Below are 26,576 nucleotides of genomic sequence, written 5' to 3'. Positions count from 1 at the left end.
CAGAACCTAAACTTAATCTACTACACCTAAACCTAATTCTAACATTATCTTAACCTCAACCTAAACATTTTTTTAGATCTTATTGGTGTTCCTTATTGCTGCCTTTGTGTTGGAAGCATCTTAACAAGTATAGAAGTCATTGAGGGCATCAGGGAGGGTGGAGTCAACAGCACAGGTGAGGTGATTCCTCCTCCTGCAGACAGTGTGAGTTTAAATATATTCCTAGCTCTATATTAGTTCACCTTGTGAAGGTTCATAAGTCTAAACTGCACTCAAAGAGTGATGAGAACATCTGGCACCTGGAGGGACACTTTCTTTTTTCTTCAGGATGATTTTAGCTTCTTTAGGTTTGTGAGGGACACATTGTGAGTTTATGCTTTTCCTCCAGTGAACAATTTATATATACAAATATCTAACTTTTAGAAGTCTGCTGACTACACATGAACAGTATGATCAACAGAGGTGGGAATAAGTCACTGAGTTGCAAGAAGGAAGTTTTGAAACTCAAGTTCTAAGACAACCTATGAGCAAGTCTCCAGTCACATCCTAAAAATGCCATTTTTAAAAACCGGGCATCAATAATTAGAGGTAACAGTAATGTAGCATTTAAACAGTCCCCAACCCAACAGTTGATTTCACACCACGAACCCAAATTCTGGGTAAAGTGACAAAAAAAGATGGTGCAAAGCATCAAATCGCTAGTAAGGATAAATAATCGTAATGTGATAAGGATAAGAATTGCTGGCTAAAATTAGGAGTCTAAATTAAATATGTCTCATGCAGTTTTTGCCTTGCTTATGATAGTAAATTAAATTGTTTACAAGAAAAGCAAACAAGTGTCTGACTGTCTTTTTGGGTCATGAGGCTTAAGTCTATGTCCCAGTCATTGAAGTTCAAGTCAAAAGTGAGTCTAAAATGCTGTATTTTAACTTTGCAAAGTGAGTTTACTTTTTTGAGTCAACTGATTGACTTTAGTCTGACTTGAGTACAAGCCCACACCTCTTGAATTTAGAAATTAGGAAATTAGAGCCAGAGCATTAGAATTAGCATTTCCAGCCCATCTTATTTCGTCTTATGTAGTCTGTACCTTGTACCTATGGCTGTTTCAGGTACTCAATGTTAATTTGCTAATATAAATGTAGGCTTTAAGCTATGAACCCGCACAAATCTATTAGGCACTAGAGACTGAAATGTGGTGTGAGACACATTCAGCTTAGACTCATAAAGGGAATGGTATGTAGTAACATGTAGTGCCCTAGCGTTCAGCAGACGTTGATATCAGGTTCATTCTGTATCAGTGCTTATGGTTTTTGATATGTGACATTTAGCTGCTCTTTACGAAGCAGCTTCTGGGCTGAGTGCTACAGTGCACTCTGGGCCATTTCCTCAGGTGGCAGTGATAAGAAACGTCCTGTCACAAACGTCAGTCCTCTCCCGCCATATACACTGCAGCCACAGCACGGTCACCTCGCGTGTTTGATCAATGTGAGCTGGACGCATTTGGAAAGTCATCCATAACCCATACGCCCCCTTACCCTTTCATATTCTGTCCTTTATCTGTCAGGGATAAATTTGTCTACCACAAAATGATGACATATCATTATTGACTGCGCTGTCTGCTCTCTGCGCTGCTCTCACTATGAGAAAATCTTAATGCTGTTCAAAAGAAAGTAGGCCCAAAGATGGCCAGCCGTGTATTACTTAACCACCGGCAGTAACGTCTACAGTCCCGCTTGTCGCTCTGTTTGCTTTTAGAGTTTTACTAGAAGCAATGGCACTCTGTTTACGCTGACCACAAATGAACCTGACCCCCTACAACGGCCAATTTGGCTTTCTCAGTTTTTACTGCTCAAATCTGCCCATGTTCTTCCCACTCCATCTTGTTGGGGCAACTTGTTGCACTCCTAGTTGCAAGGTTTGTGAGGCAGAACTAGATGCACAAATCAGTATGTGAAGGGTAGGCATTGTGTTTGCAATGGCAATATGTTCCAGCAGCTCAGCCCATTAGAAAGCCTTTAATTTCTCACCATGGAGGGCTGTCTGATTCATGAGGCCTCCAGGAGCAATAACCCAGTGATTTATCCTCCACCAGCACAGTCGCAAATGGGAGAAGGAGAGAAAAGCTAATGATGCACCATTCCTGCCACTTAGCCAATGTTTTCCATCCAAATAAAGATGGATTCCAAAGAAATAGTCAGCATCTTTGCGTCCCTATTTTTACTCAGAGCTCATTTCCCCACAATGTCTATGCAACCGAATATCCCTATAATGAAGCCAAGAAATCAGGGTGCACCTTTCCTTAATGTCTTATTACTTTACTACTTACGGTAATATACCTCATACAAGAAACTGGGACGATTTTAGTGTTAATTGACCTATCCATGCTCTGCATACAAATGTGTTCCCTCTTACCAACTGTGCCATTCAACCCAGTGCAATTTCTGAACGTTTGGGGACCCCAAAGTATTATGCTACTGGAGGGTGCCCCCCCTTCCAATCAAATATTTCATGCACATGCACCCCTCAGCTATCTGTTATTGGAGTGTTGAGGTTTTGGGATTCTGTTATATGATGAAAATCAAAATGAGTGGTATGTCTGGAGGAGGAAGAATAAAGCATACGCTGAAAAGAATACCCTGCAATGTTTGGAAGGCAAGAAGGATTCATTCAAGTATCAGGTAATCCTAGGAGAAAACATCATCTGAAGCTTCCCGCAGGACAATGATCCCAAGCATAGCTTCAAGTCCACCAAGGCTTGGTTTCAGAAGAAGTCCTGGAAGATTCTGGAGTGGTTCTCACAGTTGCCTGACTTAAACTTCAAAGAAGCTGGTGTCTGGCTCTGCATCATGTTGCAATAGGTCATAACAGACAAAGCGTGCTCTGCTAAGTGCTAAAGATGCTTGTCCTAAAGGGGTTATTAATTCTGAGGCCTCAGTCGTCATTAACAGTGGGATTTTGTGTTGAATTTGGAGAAAGCACAAATTTTGCTCATAAGCCTGATTTGCAGTGGGGGGTTGAATAATTGGGTGTGCAAATATATGCCATGTCATTTTTTGTGATTAATGGTTTACAACCCAAATACATAAAGATACTGAAGTTAGAAAGGCCATTAGTGGTTCGAGCACACAACATTTCAAACTGCAAGCAAAAGCCAAACTGCCTCCTTGTCAGCGTCAGCTCCCCCCAGTGACGGCCTGAATTGCATGCCTGCAAGTGAGACAGGCACAAAAAAAGATCTCCTGCCACTCGCGCCGGAAATGAAAATGTCTCAAATCGATTGCATGCTCTACTTCCCAAGTTCACCTGCAAAACACCTCAACGTTCCTATGAGATTCTGGTCCATGCTGGCATCATTGCGTCACACAGTTCCTACAGACTTTTCAGGAGCATTTGCATGCTGTGAATCTCCAAAGTAATCAATTTTGTCTTCATGAGAGATTTAACAATCAATCGCAATTGATCCAAACAATATTTCAAATCGTTAAACAAGCAAAGCAGGCTTGAAGACCTATACATGACTCCACCACTATGGTGTTGGAAGATCTACGTACACGAGTATGTATGTTACTGCAAACCTGTTTCTTCTATAATGAAATAGATGTTAATATTTAGTATTAGTACTTAGATGCAACCTTATTTCATGAGTTTTGAGCTGTTTGACTATTTCTATGGTCTCTCATAGAGGGTCATAAAAAATATCTGTAGAGCTGCACCTGCCCTACAAGAGCTTCTTCAAATTTGTCCATTGAGCGGCAAGTTTGAAGGTGCGCGACCACACGCCGCGACAGCATGGTCATTTTTGGCCTGGGCATCCTCACACCAGTTGCAGTGCGTCAATTGTAAATCTAGGGTCTCTATATGTTTAGCTATACAGAGCTGGTGCTAGTGTGTGATAAGGCAAACGAGTTGCCCATCACCAGAGGACTACGCATGTGTGTGTGTGTATTTGTAATTTATACCTGAACACCTGCCTGTAATACTCATCTGTTGTCTGTTTTCTAGTTGACTTAGCAAAAGGGAGGCGGAGCTCACTCATGAGTGTTCCTGAGGGCCCATGGCTAGCTCATGAGGGGGGTGATGTCAAGACCTTGTGATTTGATTTGATTTAACCTTGTTTTTAATCCACTCTTACAGGATAACAACACTTTTGCAGAGTGGAATGGTTCAGCTCAGGTGATGCACGGGTGATGCAGGTGATGCACGTGTGGGGCTAACCCTATAAGAGGTAGGGGAAGGGTTTAGAATGTAGTAGCTCAAGGATTCTCACCTCAGACTGCAAGGAGACTGAGAAGAGGGAATAGAGTTAAAGCTAATTTAGTGTAGTCCTATGGCCTTGCGTCTTAAGACTCCTTCAACTTACCCTTACTGCTATCGAGTCGGATCAACATTTTAACCATGGTTTATTTTTTATTAGTTTTTCTTTTGAATGTTTTCACTTGCAGTTGTTCCACTTGTTAAATGGAAATTTTGTGGACAGTGGAACGGTGAAAAGTGTTCTGAGATCTTCTTAAGCCCCTTCCCAGACTCACCTGCATCTACAGCCTCTCTCTGAAGGCCTCAGAGAGCTCCTCATCAGCACTGTCTTTTAACTGGTATAAATGTAGAAACTGGGGTTGGAGCACCCTCCTTTTGTATGACTTGCCTGGAGACTTGCTTGACGTATAGCAGTGACTCAACTTTACTTGAATTGTACAATGGAAACTTGGGACTTGCTTGAGGTATGAAGATTAAGACTAGAGACTTTCTCCCACCTCTACTGAGCACTGTATGAGGAACAGCTGGACACATATTCACTCATGCTATTATCTAATTGTGTGGCAGCAATGCATGATATCATGCAGATACGGCCAGCATCTTCATGTAGTGATCACATCAACCGTTAAAATGAGGAAAATGTGATCTCAGCGATTTTGAGTGTGGCATGATTGTTGGTGCCCGATGGGCTAGTTGGAGTCTTTTTAGAGCTGCTGATGTCCTACAGGATCTTAGTATGTCAGAGTGCACAACCTTGAGGTGAATAGGCTACAACCGCATGTCAATTAAAGCCTTCCAATAGCCTTAAACAACCGATTAACCGATTGAATCGACTTTTATCAAATAGATGTCAGTTCTTTCTCTCTGTGGATATACACTTGCACAAAAATGAAGGTGCTTCATGAGCGATGCCATAGGAGAACCATGGTTTGTGTTTGTTAGAGATGTGTGAGAGTAAAAAGAAGGATTTCCTCTTGTACGCTTTCTTCTGGAGTCTTCTGGTAGAACTTTAGGGAGCCAAAAGTGGTTCTTCCATGGCATTGCACAAGAAGCACATGAAGCACCTTTTATTTTTTTTGCAGAATATGCATAGGGGGCTAAAGAAATGTCTCCCACATGCAAAAGATAATGACTACATGTAAAGATGTGTTTTTTCTCTCTTTTTTTAATAACTTCTTGAAACATTATGGGACTCTTGCATAAGATAAAAGCCGTCCCCAGAGTTCTACTACATTAAAACAACAAGTAGTGTCTCTACTTCCCCTTCACTTCAGTGATCATCCAGCAGAAAAGAGCATAATCATTCTAAAGAGATATCCAATTATGTCTGTTACTATCTCTGAATGATAACCTAGCGGAGGAAAAAAAGTAAATGTGACAAATTGCCGAGGAAAAAGGAAAAGAAGTCTCATCTTGATTAGCTAAAGGCTCAACGCCTGAGGCAATCACAAACCTGTAATTTCTCAGTCATTTTTTTCTTTTCTCTCCTGAAGCCTCCAGAATTGGCATTTGCTATAAGTTGGTGTGACTGTGTGGGTATACTCTGAGACACAGAAAGCATAAGGGAGGACAAGAATGAATAGATGTTCCATGGAATAGTTACCCCCCCCCCCTTCCCCCAAGGCCTAATCTTTGTTTGCCACATCTGTAGTACATTGTGGATTTTCAAGACTATACAGAAAAACGATCGACGCACTTAGAGTTGAAATCAATGGACAGGTTTTGAAGGGGGAACACTTGCCCATTAGCTTCCATTATACAGTGTCTATAACTGTCCGTTTGGGCTTTTATGAAGTACAGGTAAAAGCAGTTTATTTGATTATTGTTCATTATAATTGACCATTTACTTCAAATGTGGCTGGAAGGTAAATTTGGGAAATGATGGATTATTCCATGAAGCTGTTTAATGTACCTGTGCTCAGAGTTGTAGAATTGTAGCAAGCAAAGGTGTAACTTTCAGTTAAACATTGCAGGGATCAAACAAGATTGGTCAAATTGGTCCCAGAGCACATAAAATAATAATAATAATAATAATAATAATAAATACATAATAATCATCTTTTTGGCATTTTATATAAATACAAGCAAGCAAATGATAAAAAATATATATATAGAAAGACGAATATTCTACTTGGCACTTCATTTTTTTTTAACAGAATACTCAAACTGAGCTCTTTCATTAAAGTTAGGTCACATATGTATCTCATACATCTGTTACATATTTGCATTAACAACAGCTAGACCCTAAACACATTTGCTATATTATCTTTGCACAAGAGGGATCCCACCACTGTACTCTTAAAAAAGGTTTTTTTTTCAGTAAAGGCAATGTCTCTATATAGAACTGTTCAATGCTTAAATGCTGTTTTGACAAAAGAAAAATAAATAAATAAATAAATAAATAAATTATATATATATATACAGTAGTATACAAAGGTTTGGCCACTCTACTAGTCAGTGCGTAGAAGATGGACTAAGGAATGCAAAGGTTCGGGCACCCGGATTTGAGCTCTCAGATAACTTTTACCAAGGTCTCAGACCTTAATTGGCCTATTAGGACTGTGACTGATTCACAGTTATTTAGGAAAGAGCAGCCAATTAGGACAAATAGAAGCCAAGCGCTCCTCTATGCAGCTGCCTGAGCAGGAGAAGGTTAGAAGAAGACAGCATAGTGTTTTTTTAGGTAGACGTGTACAAATCAAAACCCTGTTTGACTACAAACGACCTTCATCTAGATTTAGTATGTAGGTTCTGGAGTGGTGGTGCACTGTTCTACTGTGCGGCAACACCTGCACAAATACCACCTTAATGGACCTCCTCACCTAATGGAGTCCTCACCAGGAATCAATTGAGTGTTAGAAATACTGATAAATCTACTCATGCTGGCATTTCTTATATAATTATATTACATATTAATAAATGTGTATAAAAAAGATATCATAGGGGGTTTGCATGGTGGAGTTGCGGTTAATGGGCAAATCTTAACCCTGTACATTTATGGCATTTAGCAGACTTACAAAAGTGCTTCGCTATTTACTCAAGAATAATCTTAGCTAGTTTGAATAGACTAAAATTAAAAGATTAAATAAAAAAATGAAAAGTCAGTATGGAGACCGTAATACTCTACACTTTGCCCAAGTACTCTCAGAAGAGTCTGGGTTGGAAGACAGCAAGCGACTCTGCTGTTCGGACAGCCAGGAGAAGCTTGTTCCACCACTTCAGTGCCAGGACATCTGTAGCATCTGCACCTAGGACCAGGTCTTTTGTCCTCTGTGCACTTTGAGCCAATCAGAATTCTGTGATAAATGATGGGTGTTGTTTGGTTGATTGGGGAAATGACAAGCGCTGATTGTAGAGGCAGCAACTGAAAACCAACAACAAAAGCCAATTCATTTGCTCAGAAGGAAGTTTGGCTAAACAGCCACTGCCATGGTCAGATCCCCAAATGGTTTGAAACGGCTCAGGGCCAGACAGAACTGAGCAAAGTGAAAGTCGGAAAGTTTCTGGAGCCTGAAGTTTTTGAGCTGCTGATGAGCAGACATGGTTGAGTTGCCATTTTTGAGAGCCTGTCTGAAACTTCCCCCTCAGGGGTCCTTCACTTCTTTGTTCAAGCCAAAGTAAGAGGCAGCAAGTTAATGCATTTTACATGTCACTGTTTAATTAATTATATGATACAGATATACATACATTAGCAGAAAAAAACCTGCCCAGAGCTGAATCTCAGGCATTTCCAAAATAAATATTTGACATATGACATTTTTCACCTTATATATGTTTTGTACTCTACAAAAAATGACTAGTTTACTATTTAATATATTTGAATACAGTGCTAATAAGCTGTAAATGGTGAACCTAGTGAGCAAGCAAAAATAAAATGAAATCAATAAAATAATTGACATTGAAAGAAATTAAAACATAACTATTTGGAGCTTGTTCTTTGATGTAAGCCCAGACTGGAGAGGTAAGGAGCAGTACAGTAAAAACAGTGTTCATTAAAAATACTGTATTCACGTAAAATGTCCACACACGCACAAACACACATCCTCATATTATTCCCAACACAGATAAAAGAGCAAGCACACAGGAGCAGAGTAAGAGGCTGGAGGATGTGGGAAAGGACGGCCTGATGGTGGCTGAGCAGAGGGGTCACAGCAGAGCAGGAACTTGCATCTGTAGAGGACAAAACAACAGCATAAGCCAAAGAACTAATTTCTGACCAAATACACCAGCCAAGCCATAACATGAAAACCTTAAAAAAGGTCAGATGAATAACACTGATTATCTTCTTACAATGGTACCTAAGAGGGTATTAGACAGCAATTGTACAAACAGTTGTTAAAGTTGATGCTGTTGAATGCCATTCATACCTACAAGCACACCTACAAAAATACTCATATTATCTAAAATGATTAAACATTGATCTTCACACCTAAAAATGACCAAATATGCAGATATTCATACCTAGAAACGACCAAAAACACTGCTATTATACACCTAAAATGATTAAACATTGATCTTCACACATAAAAATGACCAAACACACTGATATTCATACCTACAAATTACCAAACACACTGACGTTCATATCTAACAAAATGACCAAAAACACTGACATCTATCCCTAAACTTGACCAAAAACACTGACATCTATCCCTAAACATGTCCAAACACACTGACATATATCCCTAAACATGACCAAACACACTGACATATATCCCTAAACTTGACCAAAAACACTGACATCTATCCCTAAACTTGACCAAAAACACTGACATCTATCCCTAAACATGACCAAACACACTGACATATATCCCTAAACATGACCAAACACACTGACATATATCCCTAAACATGACCAAACACACTGATATCTATCCCTAAACATGACCAAACACACTGATATCTATCCCTAAACATGACCAAACACACTGACATCTATACCATAAACATGACCAAATATGCTGATATCTATCCCTAAACATGACCAAACACACTGACATCTATACCATAAACATGACCAAATATGCTGATATCTATCCCTAAACATGACCAAACACACTGACATATATCCCTAAACATGACCAAACACACTGATATCTATCCCTAAACATGACCAAACACACTGACATCTATCCCTAAACATGACCAAACACACTGACATATATCCCTAAACATGACCAAACACACTGATATCTATCCCTAAACATGACCAAACACACTGACATCTATACCATAAACATGACCAAATATGCTGATATCTATCCCTAAACATGACCAAACACACTGACATCTATCCCTAAACATGACCAAATACACTGACATATGTCCATAAACATGACCAAACACACTGACATCTATCCCTAAACATGTCCAAACACACTGACATCTATCCCTAAACATGACCAAACACACTGATATCTATCCCTAAACATGACCAAACACACTGACATCTATCCCTAAACATGACCAAACATACTGATATCTATCCCTAAACATGACCAAATATGCTGACATCTATCCCTAAACATGACCAAACACACTGACATATATCCCTAAACATGACCAAACACACTGACATATATCCCTAAACATGACCAAACACACTGACATATATCCCTAAACATGACCAAACACACTGACATCTATCCCTAAACATGACCAAACACACTGACATCTATCCCTAAACATGTCCAAACACACTGACATCTATCCCTAAACATGACCAAACACACTGACATCTATCCCTAAACATGACCAAATATGCTGACATCTATCCCTAAACATGACCAAACACACTGACATATATCCCTAAACATGACCAAACACACTGACATATATCCCTAAACATGACCAAACACACTGACATCTATCCCTAAACATGACCAAACACACTGACATCTATCCCTAAACATGACCAAACACACTGACATCTATCCCTAAACATGTCCAAACACACTGACATCTATCCCTAAACATGACCAAACACACTGATATCTATCCCTAAACATGACCAAACACACTGGCATCTATCCCTAAACATGACCAAACACACTGACATATGTCCCTAAACATGACCAAACATACTGATATCTATCCCTAAACATGTCCAAACACACTAATATCTATACCTAAACATGACCAAACACACGGACATATATCCCTAAACATGACCAAACACACTGACATCTATCCCTAAACATGACCAAACACACTGACATATATCCCTAAACATGTCCAAACACACTGACATCTATCCCTAAACATGTCCAAACACACTGATATCTATCCCTAAACATGTCCAAACACACTGACATCTATACCTAAACATGACCAAACACACTGACATCTATCCCTAAACATGACCAAACACACTGACATCTATCCCTAAACATGTCCAAACACACTGACATCTATCCCTAAACATGTCCAAACACAATGACATCTATCCCTAAACATGACCAAACACACTGACATATATCCCTAAACATGACCAAACACACTGACATCTATCCCTAAACATGACCAAACACACTAATATCTATACCTAAACTTGACCAAAAACACTGACATATATCCCTAAACATGACCACACTGACATCTATACCTAAACATGACCAAACACACTGACATATATCCCTAAACTTGACCAGAAACACTGACATCTATCCCTAAACATGACCAAACACACTGACATCTATCCCTAAACATGTCCAAACACACTGACATCTATCCCTAAACATGACCAAACACACTGACATATATCCCTAAACTTGACCAGAAACACTGACATCTATCCCTAAACATGACCAAACACACTGATATCTATCCCTAAACATGACCAAACACACTGACATCTATACCATAAACATGACCAAATATGCTGATATCTATCCCTAAACATGACCAAACACACTGACATCTATCCCTAAACATGACCAAATACACTGACATATGTCCATAAACATGACCAAACATACTGACATCTATCCCTAAACATGTCCAAACACACTGACATCTATCCCTAAACATGACCAAACACACTGATATCTATCCCTAAACATGACCAAACACACTGACATCTATCCCTAAACATGACCAAACACACTGACATCTATCCCTAAACATGACCAAACACACTGACATCTATCCCTAAACATGTCCAAACACACTGACATCTATCCCTAAACATGACCAAACACACTGATATCTATCCCTAAACATGACCAAACACACTGGCATCTATCCCTAAACATGACCAAACACACTGACATATGTCCCTAAACATGACCAAACATACTGATATCTATCCCTAAACATGTCCAAACACACTAATATCTATACCTAAACATGACCAAACACACTGACATATATCCCTAAACATGACCAAACACACTGACATCTATCCCTAAACATGACCAAACACACTGACATATATCCCTAAACATGTCCAAACACACTGACATCTATCCCTAAACATGTCCAAACACACTAATATCTATACCTAAACATGACCAAACACACTAATATCTATACCTAAACATGACCAAACACACTGACATCTATCCCTAAACATGACCAAACACACTGACATCTATCCCTAAACATGACCAAACACACTGACATCTATACCAATATATGACATTCATATATACTGAAGAGTTGTTAAGAAGTTGACATTTGTACTTTTTATTCCAAAATTATACTTTGGTGGTTTGGCAAACGTTTATGATTGGTGGTAAAGTTTTAATTAAGCCCCGGCTGAAGTTCAGAGAGTTTACAACAGAAGTGACTCATTAATCACTCAACTGGGTGGTTCAGTAAAGGGCAAAGCTCATCACTTTTATCTGAAATCACATCCCTCCCAAGCCCACCAACAGCTACCAACTCTCCATCGAGTTAAACTGAAATGTTGAACAAAATTAATCTTATCTGTTGTTGCACATCCTTTGATGTGAAATGAAGCATGTGCTGTAATGGGCAGCAGAGGCTACTGCATCATGAAGTGGCTGTAGTTCACAAACACACACAACAGCTTCCTGTATGTCTCACTCAGACAGTGGCAGTGGGTGACATTAGGCTGTTTGTGAGGGAAGATCAGATCATGAAACATCTGTAAATGAACTAATTAGGGAATTGCAGCTACTTTAAGGTGCACCTGTTGCTGACACAGGTGTTTAACTACACTCACACACACATCTTCATGGAACAGCACTGCCAAAAGAGTGGGATACACTGGAACACCCACACATGAGGGTGGGATGGGTGGGACATTTCCCACCGAATAAAGTCAACAGTTGCACTCAAAAATTATTCAGTGGGGGAAGAAAAAAACAAAACTTTTATTTTGAAAACGTGACAAATCAGACAACATTCGTATCTAATGTTGTGTTGGATGGCGCTGGGTCTTCTTTTAGCTTTTGTTAAGGCTTGTGTTGAGATACCTGTTCAATCACCTGCATCACTAGCCTCAGCTTTCGCCTTATTTGAGCATAGCGTTAGCTTTCACCAGCTTTGAATACTAGGGTTTCTGGCCACATCCCAAACTGCACACTGCTGTACTAAATAGTATGTAAAAAATAGTACACCACCATTAAAAGTGCTTACAGTACTGTGATATATACATATCCAAAGTGCATACAGGACACAGCCTTACTGCTTAATGTTAATCTTAGTCTTGAGTCAGTTCTGTAGCTCAAACATTCTCTGTGTTAATGTTAACATAAATTACATTGTCATCTCTATTCATGTATTATTTTGCTGTTTATTGTAATTCAAGTGACTATGCATACAGTACTGTACTGCCTTTGCTACAATAGAGTCAGCTCATAGCTAGCTTATATTTTAGGGGATGGTGTGGCCTTTTATTCATAGTCGCAAATGTTTTCCTCCCAATGTCAAAATCGTCCCTACACCCTTGCGTGAGGCTACGATCACAATGCCTAATGCCAATCTCTACCTTCAGAGGTATAAAACCCCCTTAGCAATGGGCTGTGAAGCAATGGATCTGCGTCCTCTGAAGTGATGGAACTCCATGCAATACCGCTGGGATGTCTTGATGTGGTGTTGTGATCTAAAACTAATCACCCAAAGTCAAGATCTGACTAATGCGTCCTAATGCTCTTGTGGCTGAATGCAATCAAATCCTATGTGTTCTTATGTCTAGTTTAAAGCCTTTCTCAAAAGTATAGAGACTGTTACTGCAAAAGGAGGGGAGGGCAAACCATTAAACAATTTTAATACCATTGATTAAAGGAAAAAAAAAGCTTTGGATAAGCAGGTGTCTGCAAACTTTTGGACAGTATAGCATGTTTTATAACTAGGATAACATAGCCATCACTTTGCAACACCAAAGCAACCATCTTGTAAGGACTTAGCAACCATGTAGCATCATACTGTATCATACCATTGGACATCACAGCAACCACCTAGTAACATCACAGCAACCACTTTGGGATATCATAACCACTTTTCAAAACTACAGCAATCACCTAGCCACACCATAGCAACCATCTGCAACCAACACAGTTAAAAACCACCCGAAATACCATAGCCGGCACATAGCAACACCCACCAACTGTCTGGACGTGGAAACCGCTTAAGCTGTGCAACCTTCAGGAAATGCCCTTTTTTAGTTATTATCATGATTGTGGTCGTTGTAAGATTGGAAACATGGTCAAGCAGCCTGCACTTTCTTTCCAGTTACTCTTACTGGACCGCTGCTCATCCTGTCCAGCTGTACGATTCTCCTACACTGCCCGCATCATTACCTCACTTTACAGCACACATCTATTACCCGCCCTCCACTGCACTTAGATACAAACACACTGCACTTTCTCACTCCCCCTGACCATCTCCACTCCCAGAACACCCTACTGCTGGCCACTGCTCGGGGTTCCAGGTCACGTCCTAGGGTGTGATCAGGGACAATGACTCTGAACGGCTTGAGAGAGAGAGCGAGAGAGAGAGAGAGAGAGAGAGAGAGAGAGAGCACAATCCGTGAAATAAGAGCAAGTGGACCTGCAGCCATTTTCAGAAGGAGTGATGGCCATGACGCATTTCTCACTACTGTCACTACGTCCCCAGGCCATGTCTCAGTGACCCACTCAGACAAACACACACATACACACACAAAGTATGAAGTGTGTGATCAGCAGCACTGCAGGCACAAGGCAAGGCTACAGGGACAAACTGTAAAGAGACAGAGGAAAAGTGTTAAGCGTAGGAGGATGGTACGGAATAAGAGAGGATACTCCGGCGAGGCTGCAGAGTCACTCCTGTTCCTCACAGATACTGTTTACTTCTTATTCAAATCAGTCACGTGTAGTTTGGAATGAAAAATCTATTAAATATTGTCATTTTTTTGCTTACATTCTGAAGTAGAACTGCAAAGAAGGTGAAAGGGCAAGCATTTGTAGACAGCGTCTTTGCTCTCAGTGGAGTGGCTACTACACTTTACAAGACAAGACAATTACACAAAAATGTGGGATCTGATTGTCTTGGTTAAAATGATGCTAAATTACACATGAATTAGTAACAACCCTATTTATATATTTCATATCTACAATCAATGTGTTTCTTTATGTAACCGTTACAGAACACAGTTATGTTTCCAATTGAGCCAACTAACCCACCCACTGACTAGGACCCCCCCCCCCCCCCCCCGACTAGGTCCCCCCCCCCCCCCCCCCCCCCCCCCCCAGCAGTGAACGTCTCTGGGTAGAACATCTTAATGTGCTTTCAGGAACCTTCAAAAAAGACAAAGGTTCATTGAAGGTTCCTCAAAACACATTAAGAGGTCCTCCACAGTTTCAAACCCCCAAAAGTTCCTCAAAGATCTTTCACTTTCTCTGGAGCTTATTTATAAAGTGATATGGGGATGTGAAAGGAGCTTGAAGCTGGCCAGGCCCCTGTCCATGGTCCTAGTCAAAACACTGAACTGACCCATCACTGGTGCAGGTCAGAATCCCACAGTTCATGTTGCACTTTGAATGGTTCTGGACTGTATGACTGGTAATCACCATCTTTGTCACATAGGCATCACAACAGCCTACGAAGCCCCAATGCAACATGTGCCCGTCTTCTTCTATTTAAGCTTGGGATTCAAAGGAAGCTGTTGTGGAATATTCGTCCTTTATTATTATGGCTCGTACTGTAATTGTTATTGTTCTCACACCCGTAATTGTTATTGCCACATGCCACGCTTTGCAATATTGTTTCAAAAGCAGCGAAATAAATGTTACTAAACGTCTCATATGGATTTCTGCGATATCAACAAAGAGGAAATTGTGAAAGGATAGTCTGCCAAAAAAAGAGGAGGGGGCACTTAATGAGCAAGCGTGAACATGAAAAGAAAAAGGAAAACAAGGAGAGAGAGGGCGCGAGAGTGAGTGAGAGGCACGAGAGAGTATGAGTAATAGCTGAACAGTGCGCTGGCTGGGAAAAAGGAATCTGTCCATCAGATCTGATGTCAGTATCTCCACTGTGCGGGAATGTTGGCTGAGAACAGCAAACTGAGTGGGAGAGAGAGAGAGAGAGAGAGAGAGAGAGAGAAGGAGGGAGGGGGCAGAAACACTCAGTGGTAAGAATGGATGAAGGGGACTGAAAGAAGGGGGCATTTGGGGAGGAGTTGGGGGGGCAGCAGGGAGGGGAAGAACACCTGCTTTGAAGCGACAGAGATCAGAGGGCACCCTCCTCTCAGGCTGCTTCTCAGGCCAAGATCCAGGCTCTGTTGGCTATATCCACATCAAAGCCTGCCTGCCTCACTGCCACCACAGGGAGAAGCTCCCCCAGCACCCAGTAGCTCCTGCCTGCCAGCTCCACCTCCACCCACCAGTACATGTACCCAGCCATACAATTACACAGAGCCAGGGGGAGCTAGAGAGCCTCCGACAGCACCTGCAGTCTCTACACTGATTCTCAATTACAGTGATGGTTAGACAGATTTAGTTTCCCAAACGGATTCAGCTGAACTCTCTATGCAACTGTACCATATATTCAGTTCAGTGAGATCTTTCTGCAGCCATTTTATGAATGTAGATTTTTTTCCTTTAGTAATTTAGCTGATCATTCGTTGGCCCATAAAAAAAAAAAAAACAGCATTGACCATTTTAACCCAGAACCATTAAATAATTGGCAGAGAATCATTTAATCATTTAAAATGTAAGTAAGTTTATTTAACTTTCTGACCAATTATAAATAAATAAATAATAACACTTTGCGTATATGACTTTAATTTTGTATCATTTAATGATCACATTTTTTACATCATTGACAACCTACAGAACACAGAACTGCTTCTCCTCTTATACTGTTTAACTCATACTTTAACCTCTTGTTTAACATCTTTAAATTTTACTCAAGTAAATTTATACGTCTACATATGTATGCATTTTTCTGGTGCATGTAGTACAAAGATAATTCACCAGGAAGTACAGATCATGTATTTTATTTTATTTTCATATTTATGTAATTGTTTATTAAAAAAATAAAAAATAAAAAAAATAAATAGTAAACTAAAAATAGTTTTTTTCCCATGGAAAAAAGGCATTTTTTAAATTGTACATAACATATAGACATGTATGGTTTGGAACGCAGCAAAACAAAAAGGTGTAGCTACACTTTTTTATTGAAAAAAGTTCAAACAGCTATATATGCTGCTGTCTGAAAAACTTAAATGGTTTCATTAGAAAAAATAATCATGAAAATTAAATAGAGTGAGCAACATTTCCTTACCAGTAGGTTATGGAGTAGTTAGGGAAGGCTGTTACCCAGTTAAAGCCAGCTTGATACTGGGCAGTGAAATCACATCAACACCGTTTTATTTTATTGCCTGTAATTTGCACAGAAAGTCAATAAATACCAAGGCTATTGTTAGCCTAACACTAAACACATACATTGAGACACAAAGCAGTTCTAAAATGTGCTATTTAATTTCTTGATGACACAAGAGAGGCCAAAAGCCAAAGCATATGGTGTGTGACGAGGCTTCTAGCAAGCAGGTAAGAAAGTTAAATTGCTTTCGGGTCAAGCCTTAATGATAAAGGACAAATGGGTCCTGAGGCCAAACCAACTCGGAGCCACTGCTCTAGACAAAAGTGGAAGGACAAAGGGGCCCTGCTGGACCGGCGACCACATTAACAGGCATGAGAAAACACTGACCTTAGTCTCCAATGGCTAATTGTTTATCTGATCTGAAGGCCAAAGTGCAGAAGATACCATAATATGCACTGAGGAAGTTCTCAGATCAAATGCTGCATTTAACTTTGAGCTTGACCAGAGAGATCTTCTTTTTTCCTCGGATAGAAAAATAGTACATGATTTGGAAGTCAAACATTTTTTCGAGGCAAATCAATGTGGACAGATGGGCCCCTGCACTCTGTAGGCATCCGTCGTGCCCCATTTCCACAGTCAACGTCCAGATGCCTGCTGCTGATAGCTCATATCAATCACAGCCAAGTGCTCTCCACAGGCCAGGTATTGATTGGCAGGGGGGGAATGAATCGCACCTCGGTACCACAGTGGACGCAGTGCCAGCTCTCTTGATGGGGAAAGAGCGTAGGGGTGCTACACAGGACACAGTCCTGTGGACACAGTTAAGTGCTTTAGCTGCTAGCTAGAGCTGTCAAAAGAAAAACTGAATATTGGCCCAATTCAAAGAATACAACTGCACATTTCAATGTTTAAAGCTACCTGTGGCTCCTAGCATGATTGAGGCATTCAGTTAGTTGCTATCAACCCATACTAGAGCATGCCCATATTGTTTTTAACATCTGAAAGCTCTTTAGTTTATTTGTAATTATAACAGACATAAATACTAGAATAATAATTTCTCTGCTTCTCTCTACACTCATATAAACCTTTTTTAGCACCTTGCACTTCCAGGCTGAGTACAACTACTTTGTAATACTGTGCACTTGGGACTTGGGACACTTAATATTTATAAGCACCCATCTACAGATTTAGAACGCAAAACACGTTCTCTTAAAAATGACTGAATTTACTGTAATTGAGATTTATATATATATACACACACACACACAAACAAAAGTGCTCATAGTTTCTAATACATTTAAGAAATATAATTCCAGTCAATTTAGCACCTCTATGTGCTACTACATAGCACTACTATGTAGCTTTAAAGCAACACTATGCAGAATTTTCACTTTCAAATACCAGAAAGAATAGTCTCTCTATAACTGCTACGCCTGGCTCAGAACACTGCTAACTGCACTATGCAACTTTGGTGTAGTGGTCAGGATGGCGCTGCATCATATTTGTGTAAAATCTTGTAATATTACTCTACTGCATCAGTTCAAATGCGTCTTTTACTTTACTGAAAGTCCTGTATCCCCTAGCTTGTCCAGAAATGCATGTAAGCATGTCCTTCTTAAAGGGTGGCTCAAAATGGGAGAAATTTCACTTACGGACTGTGGGGGAAACTAAGCAGCAAGATGTGACAATTCTTGCATAATGCTGCTTTAAAAAACACTAGACCAGTGTTTATCAATCCTGGCACTGAGGGCACACTGCCCTGCATACTTTCTGTATGTTTCCTATGCTGCTAACACACCTGATCCAACTAATTAACCAACCTTTTGGGTCAAAGGCTATATGTTCAGACTGATTAAACACAGAAGCAGAAGAGACACTCTGGATTTAACATAGTCGTTGGATGTTGCATTGTGGATGACACAAAGAAAAAATTTAAAATCTGATTTGAGTGGCCGGAGCGTCCAGACAGACGCATCTGTACAAATCTGATTGTGATTGCATTTTAAACCACCTCCAAATATGGTGTGGATCTGATGGATTTCATTTGCAAATGGATTTAATGTGTTTTTTGGCTGTCCAGACTATCAAAAATCAATCTGGATACAATGCAGATCTGCCAAAAATCGAATTTGGGCCTTGCTAATACTGTATTTCAGTCTGAACCAGAACAATTCTAAGAACAGAAGGAATTACAATTCATCTTGACTTTTAATTAAATCGCTGATGGTTTTGTACAGTGTATTTCTGCCAATTTTAATGTCACCCAAAATAATTATATAAAGTCCTACCTTAATTATCCTACTGGTTTAACTTTATTCTATTATTTTGATTTACTTTTGTAAAACTCCAGCCCTTTTTTCCATTTTCCGCCTGAAATTACACACCCAAATCTTGAGGCTTTCTGCTCAACCCTTTTTAACCCCTTTTTAAAGAGGCAAATGTGTAATAGAAAACATTTAAAGATATTGAAATTGATCTGCAGTCAAAATATAAAGAAAAACACAAAAATCTTTTTCTGAATTTCATTTTAAAATCTAGATATTAGATATTATTAACTGAGGCCTTCATGTCCCCCAAGATGTTTTACTTTTGAATCTCGTGTCACCATGGGTCTACTTTCCCCAGGCAAAATTTGGAGTTGATTCCTCCCACTGCTTTGAAGTTATTCTAGCTGGAGTAGACAGTGAACAGGCAGCTTCTCCAAGTGTCCTTTTGGAGTCTCCAAAGTCCCAAACCTCTCCATCATTAGAACAGCTCATTTTACTGCAGAAAAGTGATTGTGTATTATCTGCACTTGATGGCAACATGTCACACTGTATTTATTTACCTTCTACAGCGTTTTAAGAGGTTAAACCAAACAGATTTCAAAAAGTTCTAAGCAAACTTCAGTTCCTCAGAGTTTGGTTCTTTATGGAATGAAAAACAGTTGAGTGTACTGAAGTTGGAGGCTACATTTACTTCCACCTGCATCATTTTGCAAGCCTTCATTTCAGTAAGTAACATTACATTTACATACAGTTCTCTGCAAAACTCTTAAGCACTTAAGGAAATTGTTTAAAACTATTTATCTTGGCAGTAAGCGTGTTTTGCCTGTAAATGCACTGTATAACAGGATATATGCAACAAACAGTCATGCAGTAACAGTAAGCTCCTGTTTTTATAAAAGGGGCTGAGATAGGAGCTAGTACAGAAGCACCTTTAAGTTTTGTTCACCTGGTTTAACTTAATAAGGCACTAATTAGCCAAACTAGGTACTGGATAAAAACTAGAAATAAGACTGGAAATGGGGAAACTCCAATATTATAGATTACAGATATCGTTGGTGTCGTGCAAAAACCTTTTGAAGTGTTGGAGCATTTCTATTGGTCTATTCAATTTGAATTTGTGAGACAGTGTAAATAACAAGTCATAAGTGATAAATAGCAAAAATAGAGATACAAGGTTTTCATTCCTGTCCAATGAAAAACACGTATCTCCAAATTTAATATCAGTGTTTTTCTGAGTAAATACATATGCACTGCCATTTTTTTTTTCTTCTCAGGTGCCTTAGGCGTTTGTGCAGTACTGTATGTTTTCATGCAAATGGGTTTAGGCCACTCTACCTGCTTCTGCTGAGGTGAATACTCCTCAAACTGCCTATTTTATTTTAGCCAGTAATGACTAAAAAAAGTTCTTAAAGGGCCCTTGCTTCCTAGAGAACACACAGGAAGTGAAGCTGCTTGCTTGTGATGCGATTCACCCTGAGCTCTATCAGCCTGAGCTCTAGCTATTGGACAGTGAGCAGTTTGGAGTGAGGGGCTCAGTGCTGATCAGGCTGCTATAGTGACAGCTTAAGCTTTAGGCTAGGGAATGTGGGGTGCCTAGCACATTAAGGCGACCAATCAGCTTTAGGTAATCTTAGCTCTCCTGGAGACGGGGGCAGGAGGACGAAGGCTGCCTCGCTCTACTACCGGGAGAAACATAGCAAGAAAAGGGACTGAACTGTTTTCTGTCACATTCTTGTCTTTTTTTAGGCCTGCTCTGTGAGCTACTGATATCATACAGGTTTAGGCTTGGAACTCTACAAACTCCAGCCCCAAACACACATGGCACTATCTGACATGAAAGCGCCAGTAAATGTCGCTCTCCTAAAGACTGCCTGTAATTCCCTAGCAGCAAAATTTAGAACGAGCTGACAGTGCCAAAAAAGATAAATAAAGGATTTTCATTTTTCAACTTTTACTGGAAAATTGCATTTCCCTTTAGCATTTATCTTCAACGGAGTTTGCACATCCAGATCCTTTAATTTTTATTTATTTATTTATTTATTTATGCAATCATTTTCTGAAGAGAAAAGAAACCTTTTAGAGAGAAACATACTTTACTTTTCTGCCCCTAAAGTTCTGTTTAGTCCCTTATTCTTTTTTTCAAGCTCCGGAAAGGAAATCAATGGCCAAAAAAAAACTGTCTATGCACATTAAAGAACATATACTGTGTGAACCTGCTAACTCGCACGGATCCTAAAATGGTCAACTGAGAGTGAAGGAGCAGAAAGAAAATGCTAAGAAGTTAACGGAATACAAAAAGAAGCAAAAACAGCACTGAGACTGTGACTGGGAGCAAAAGCACAGTCAGAAGACTGAAACTCAGAAACTTCTCTCACTCAGTGAAGAGAGTGACTAATGTCTTGCATTAAGTTTGTTGTTTATTCCCGCCCGGAAGCAGTGAAATAACCCTATTAAATCAAGTAGTCACCCAGCCATTAATCTCAATGCTGCGAACTAGTTCCTCAAAGCTAATGTGGTTTGGAATTTGCATGAGACGAGTTTACCCACAAAGCTTTGTCTAAGAAGATTTGAGTCCAGCCTGAGAGCTTATTGTCACATTTCTTGGTAGACACGAATTCGCCATTCCAGATCTAACACAAAACGCCTAACGCGCCTTCTTCATCTGGTGTCAGCCATTTGTTTTGCTAAGGTATGTACTGAATCACCAATAATGAAGGAATTATTGGGCTCAAATGACATGATTTTAAAATCATTTGTGATAATCTCTAATAATAAGGCAGCACAAAAGCCCTTCCAAAGCTTTAATTGTATTTTTTCTACTCCCACACCATTAGCTAACAGCTAACAGCAGTCAAATTAGCTCTGTTTCAGCAATTTTGTCTTGTAGATAAAATCTTGTTAAAAGGGTTCCACTGTTGAACTGCCCTTTTCAGTACTCTACAAAATCTGTCTGCTTTGCCATAGCTAGCTAACTAGCTAAATTCTCGTCAGCACTGCCCAGAATGCTTTTTTCTGGCATTCTCTGGGCCAACTTGTTTTTTTCCCTAAAGGTCCCATGATTCAAATATGGAAATTACTACACTAGTAAGTGATTCCAAAGAAAGAAACTATGCAGGGCACTTTCTGGGTCCAGAACCTCAAAATTCTTATGGTACCAGACATGTTTATAGACATGATGGTTACAGGGAATGTAACACAACCATAGACTACATTACAACTACATCACAACCATAGATTATATATAGACATATCTAAGGGACAGGTGAAGGACTTGCCACTAAGAAATATAGACAGAGTTCGGCAGTCACATGGCCTTGTCTCTCGTCTCTACTGCGCATGCTCTGGCTCAAATTTCCTTCGACTACACAAGGGTAAACAACATGATAACTTCCATTTTGGCCCTCTTTTGGCTCCAGAATGTCGCAAAGGGAATGAACAGGGACATACTGTCCACTCTAATATACAGTCTTTGGTTACAACGCACAATGTATTACACCCTGCTGTATATACGGCAGACAGGTCAGAGTGCCCATGCTAACGCCTGTCCACCATTAAAAAAAAAGTCTACAATGGACCCTGAAGCAGAACTGGAGCAATTTAAGTAGGTTGCTTGGTCCAGTGAGCCCCAGCTAGTCTAATATGTGGTGGTTCCACCTTGCGACTGTGTTAAGGACTTAAAGTGTATTCTGCTAAAATCTTAAAGGTCTTGTAGAGTCCATGCCTTGCCTGGTAGGAGCTGTTATCATATAACATCATATCAGGGAGGTTCATATCATAACGTTTTGGTGTATATTAGCACAGCAATCCACCCAAAACATTTCTAGCCCACAAGATATTTTCTGAGTGGTGCTATAGCGAATTACACTAGGCTCCTGCAGAGGGATTATGGGAACAATGTGGTCCCAAACACAAAGACAAATCAGCAACAGCTTGATACTGTTATTGTAGATGCAGCAAACTCCAGTGTGACTAGACATGGTCATGGACTGCCACCTCAGCTGGATATGAGAATATAAATGAACCACATACTCAGAAACATTCATAGTTGGTAGATGTTATAAACTTCTTGGCCACACTCCTGCACAGTTTGGTGATTTACCTGCACAAACACATCTACTAAACCTGGTACATAATGGATGCGTTGAATCAAAACTGAGAGTGAAAAGCCTGTCTGTAGGTAAGATTCTACTACATTCTATAGTCCTGTAACAGACATACAAGCACAGATACTGATCAGTGTGTATAATACATGTCTAAAATCTGCTTTGGCATGGCGACTCTCAGTAGGGCTAGTGGGGGGGTGGGCATGCTTGAGTTCTGTAAACATAAAATCCTGGAACTTGATGCCTAAGGTCAGTACACAGAATTAATCTAATCTGCTGCATTAGGGTGTTCAATCCTGGTCCTGGTGATCTACCACCCTTATCTAACACAGCTGATCCAATTAAAGAAGGCCCTCAGGGGCATCTGACTGTCAGAGGCGTGTTGAACCTGAACTCTGCAGGGTTGTACATCTCCAGGACAAGGATTGAGCACTCCTGGCATAGTGGAAAACACTACTACCTACTACTACTATAGACTGAGGTTCAGTTTTCTGCTTTAACCAGAGCAGCTATGTGACACAATAATGTTGCCCTTTTCCCATCGGGTCCCTGTCCCCTACAGGTGTGTGCATGGGCCTGCTTCCTTGAGAGCGAAGCTACAACTAACTGGTGAATTTCTCATTCATCAAAAGATATGCTCGTGTCCCTCTCACACTATAGAAGCGCTGGATTCAAGGCTAACAAACCAACTTAAAACAAGCGCAATCAGGTGGCTTGAGACTTAAGAGCTCCAGACGAAAAAAAATAAAATAAATCTAAGCAGCCTAGTCTGGGATTTTGAAATCAAAGCATCCCTCCAAATCATGGACCCAACTGGAAAAGGCAGTACAAGGCGGATTCTAGCATACACATAGTCTTAGCATAGAACAAACCTGCACAGAAGGCTTCAAGAGAAAAAGCAAAGTCAGAGGCATGATGCAACAAGATAACAGAACTAGACTATCTGTGCTGTTTTCTGCCTCCCTCTAGAGCGAAGCTGATGTGAGAGACTCTTAAGAACATCCATTCTAAATGAAGAGAATACTGCTCTGTTTCACAGTGTACTGTTCCCTACTAATCTACACAGGTTATATATGGAAACTAAGTTGTAAAAACAGCCCTTTCTGAATTCACAAAAACAGACATTTAAATATATCCACCTGTATGGCAGTTAAGCCCCCTCTACAAAACACAATTCAGGACAGAGGGACACTTAAAGTGTTTGGAGGTTTAAATAGATCTTCAGGAAAAAAGTGGGGGTATAAAAGAGGAATTTAGAGCATGAGCGGCTAAATACATGCTCACATTACTTTAAAAAATAAGGTTTTGTAAGGTAAAGTGGACATTGTAGGACAAAAGTGCTGCAGACATGTGTTCTTAATATTAGAGCACATACTGTATGCTGTCTTATATGTAAATGTCTTTGACCTTTATTGTACGTGCATGTTAGTATACGTAATATCATTGACATAATCATGCATTTCATGATGAATGGAACAAATAGAAATGTTCCGCAATGACTTTTCGCCAATTAACCAACCCGTACATAATCTCCCTGCCTATCGCACGCAATGTCCCTGACCCAAGTGAGGGCACTCAACATCGCCGGGCAACCAAAGAGCCTGGAGGGAAGCACAGAATTCCCAGCTCCAACGCACCAGCCTGCAGACAGACGGCCAGGACCGCAACGAAGCGATGCGGGGAGAGAGCGCCATCTACCCACCCTGGAGAGAGCAAGGCCAATTGTGCTCTCTCTGGGCCTTGGCTGCCAATGGCTAGCAGCATGACCGGGATTCGAACCAGCGGTCCTCTGAGGAATAACATCTTTTCACATGGACTCCATTTGAAAATTATCCTGTATAGCTGCCATCTTGGAGCTACAGGGTGTGACAACCACAATACATCAGTCTTAATTGAGTTATAAAATATCTAAAACCAATAACTAAACGGAAGAGGAACATGCCTGAAGCCCCTCCTTCCTAATCTACCATCCTATAAATTCTATCGCTACGATTGTGCAACCCTCCATCATCCAGTCTCCTCCATTTTTACCCTGTAGGGATTGGCTTCCTATCACAAAGCAGAAGCCACCTGAACTCCAGACCAAAGTCATCTGAGTTCCCCCACCTCTCTTACAGTCCTCTCCCAAATCATTGTTTCACACAGGAACATGACGGGAAGGGGTATGATGGGGTATGATGTTTCCTGACTGGCCAATCCTTCATCTTAGATTCTTGCAATGGGCTCAAATGAGAGATGCTTAATCAGTACTGACATGCTCATTATCATTGGTATCATGCTCAGCCACTGTACCACTCTGTCTGCTGTACAATTTACCAAGGAGCGATTGTATGGGCTAGTGTTAATAACATTAAATGCATCATCAGTCTCTAGTAGGCTGCTCATACAGTATCTTATCACTGTAATGCAAATAAAACCTTGGAACTCTAAAATGGCAACTTTACAAGAGAAGGAAAAAAACTTCTTAACTCTCAATGAAAGTCCATGTACAGAGATTTTATTTAATGTAACTTTAGAGCATTTCTATTGGTCCATCCATCATTAAAGAACAAGTGCCAGATTCACTTTTTTATTAAGTAAAATAAAAAGATACGAGGTTCTGACATGACAGCGATGCTACGATAGCTGCCTTTTGTAACTACAGATTTTATGCTCCCATGAAATTCCTCTGTTCATGCACGGTCTTAACTGTAACTGTCTGTGTCACGTTTTGTCATGGAATAAAGCAGATGCCACACCGATGATGAACAAACTGGAAATACACTTCTGACTTTGTTAGATTTCATGTTTAATACTCCTCTAAGTCATCCTTTAAATATCCCCCCCCCCACCTCCTCCCTCTTTCTCCTGGATTTTCTTCCTCTCATCTCCGCAATGTCTCATCATGGATCCCAGCTCAGTGTTGTCAACTTGGCTTTTTAAAATCATTTGAATAAGCCTCTTTCTTCAGGAGCCTGTCTGCTCTGTTTCATTGAGGCTAAATCAGCTTTAGCAGCTAAATATAAAAATGTTGCCTGAGCGTTAATTCTTAAATATTTATCAAGGTGCTCGAAATACAGCTTCATCCCTGTGAAGTATTCAGAGAGAGAGAAAAGCCACCGAACACACAAGTTGCTCACGCAAGTTCTAACACCTTATATAATCCACAACAAAATGTTCAACACTGAAGTTTGTTTCATGC

At 40.2% G+C, this 26,576-nt stretch overlaps 1 protein-coding gene across 2 annotated transcripts in view; it reads right to left on the bottom strand.

Annotated features, from left to right (window-relative positions):
* Positions 1-7,890: 7,890 nt before the first annotated feature.
* The window catches only part of tsnare1 (T-SNARE Domain Containing 1), a 196,207-nt gene continuing 177,521 nt past the window's right edge, over positions 7,891-26,576 (bottom strand). For both annotated transcript variants that reach the window (XM_072680070.1, XM_072680069.1), the window contains one exon: positions 7,891-8,424. The gene's annotated coding sequence lies outside the window, so the exon portion shown is untranslated. The remainder of the gene's footprint in view (positions 8,425-26,576) is intronic.

Source organism: Salminus brasiliensis, chromosome 5 (assembly GCF_030463535.1).
Source record: "Salminus brasiliensis chromosome 5, fSalBra1.hap2, whole genome shotgun sequence".
Classification (NCBI taxonomy): Eukaryota; Metazoa; Chordata; class Actinopteri; order Characiformes; family Bryconidae; genus Salminus; species Salminus brasiliensis.
The sequence above is the reverse complement of the archived record's forward strand: the minus strand, read 5'-3'. Positions and strand labels throughout refer to the sequence as shown.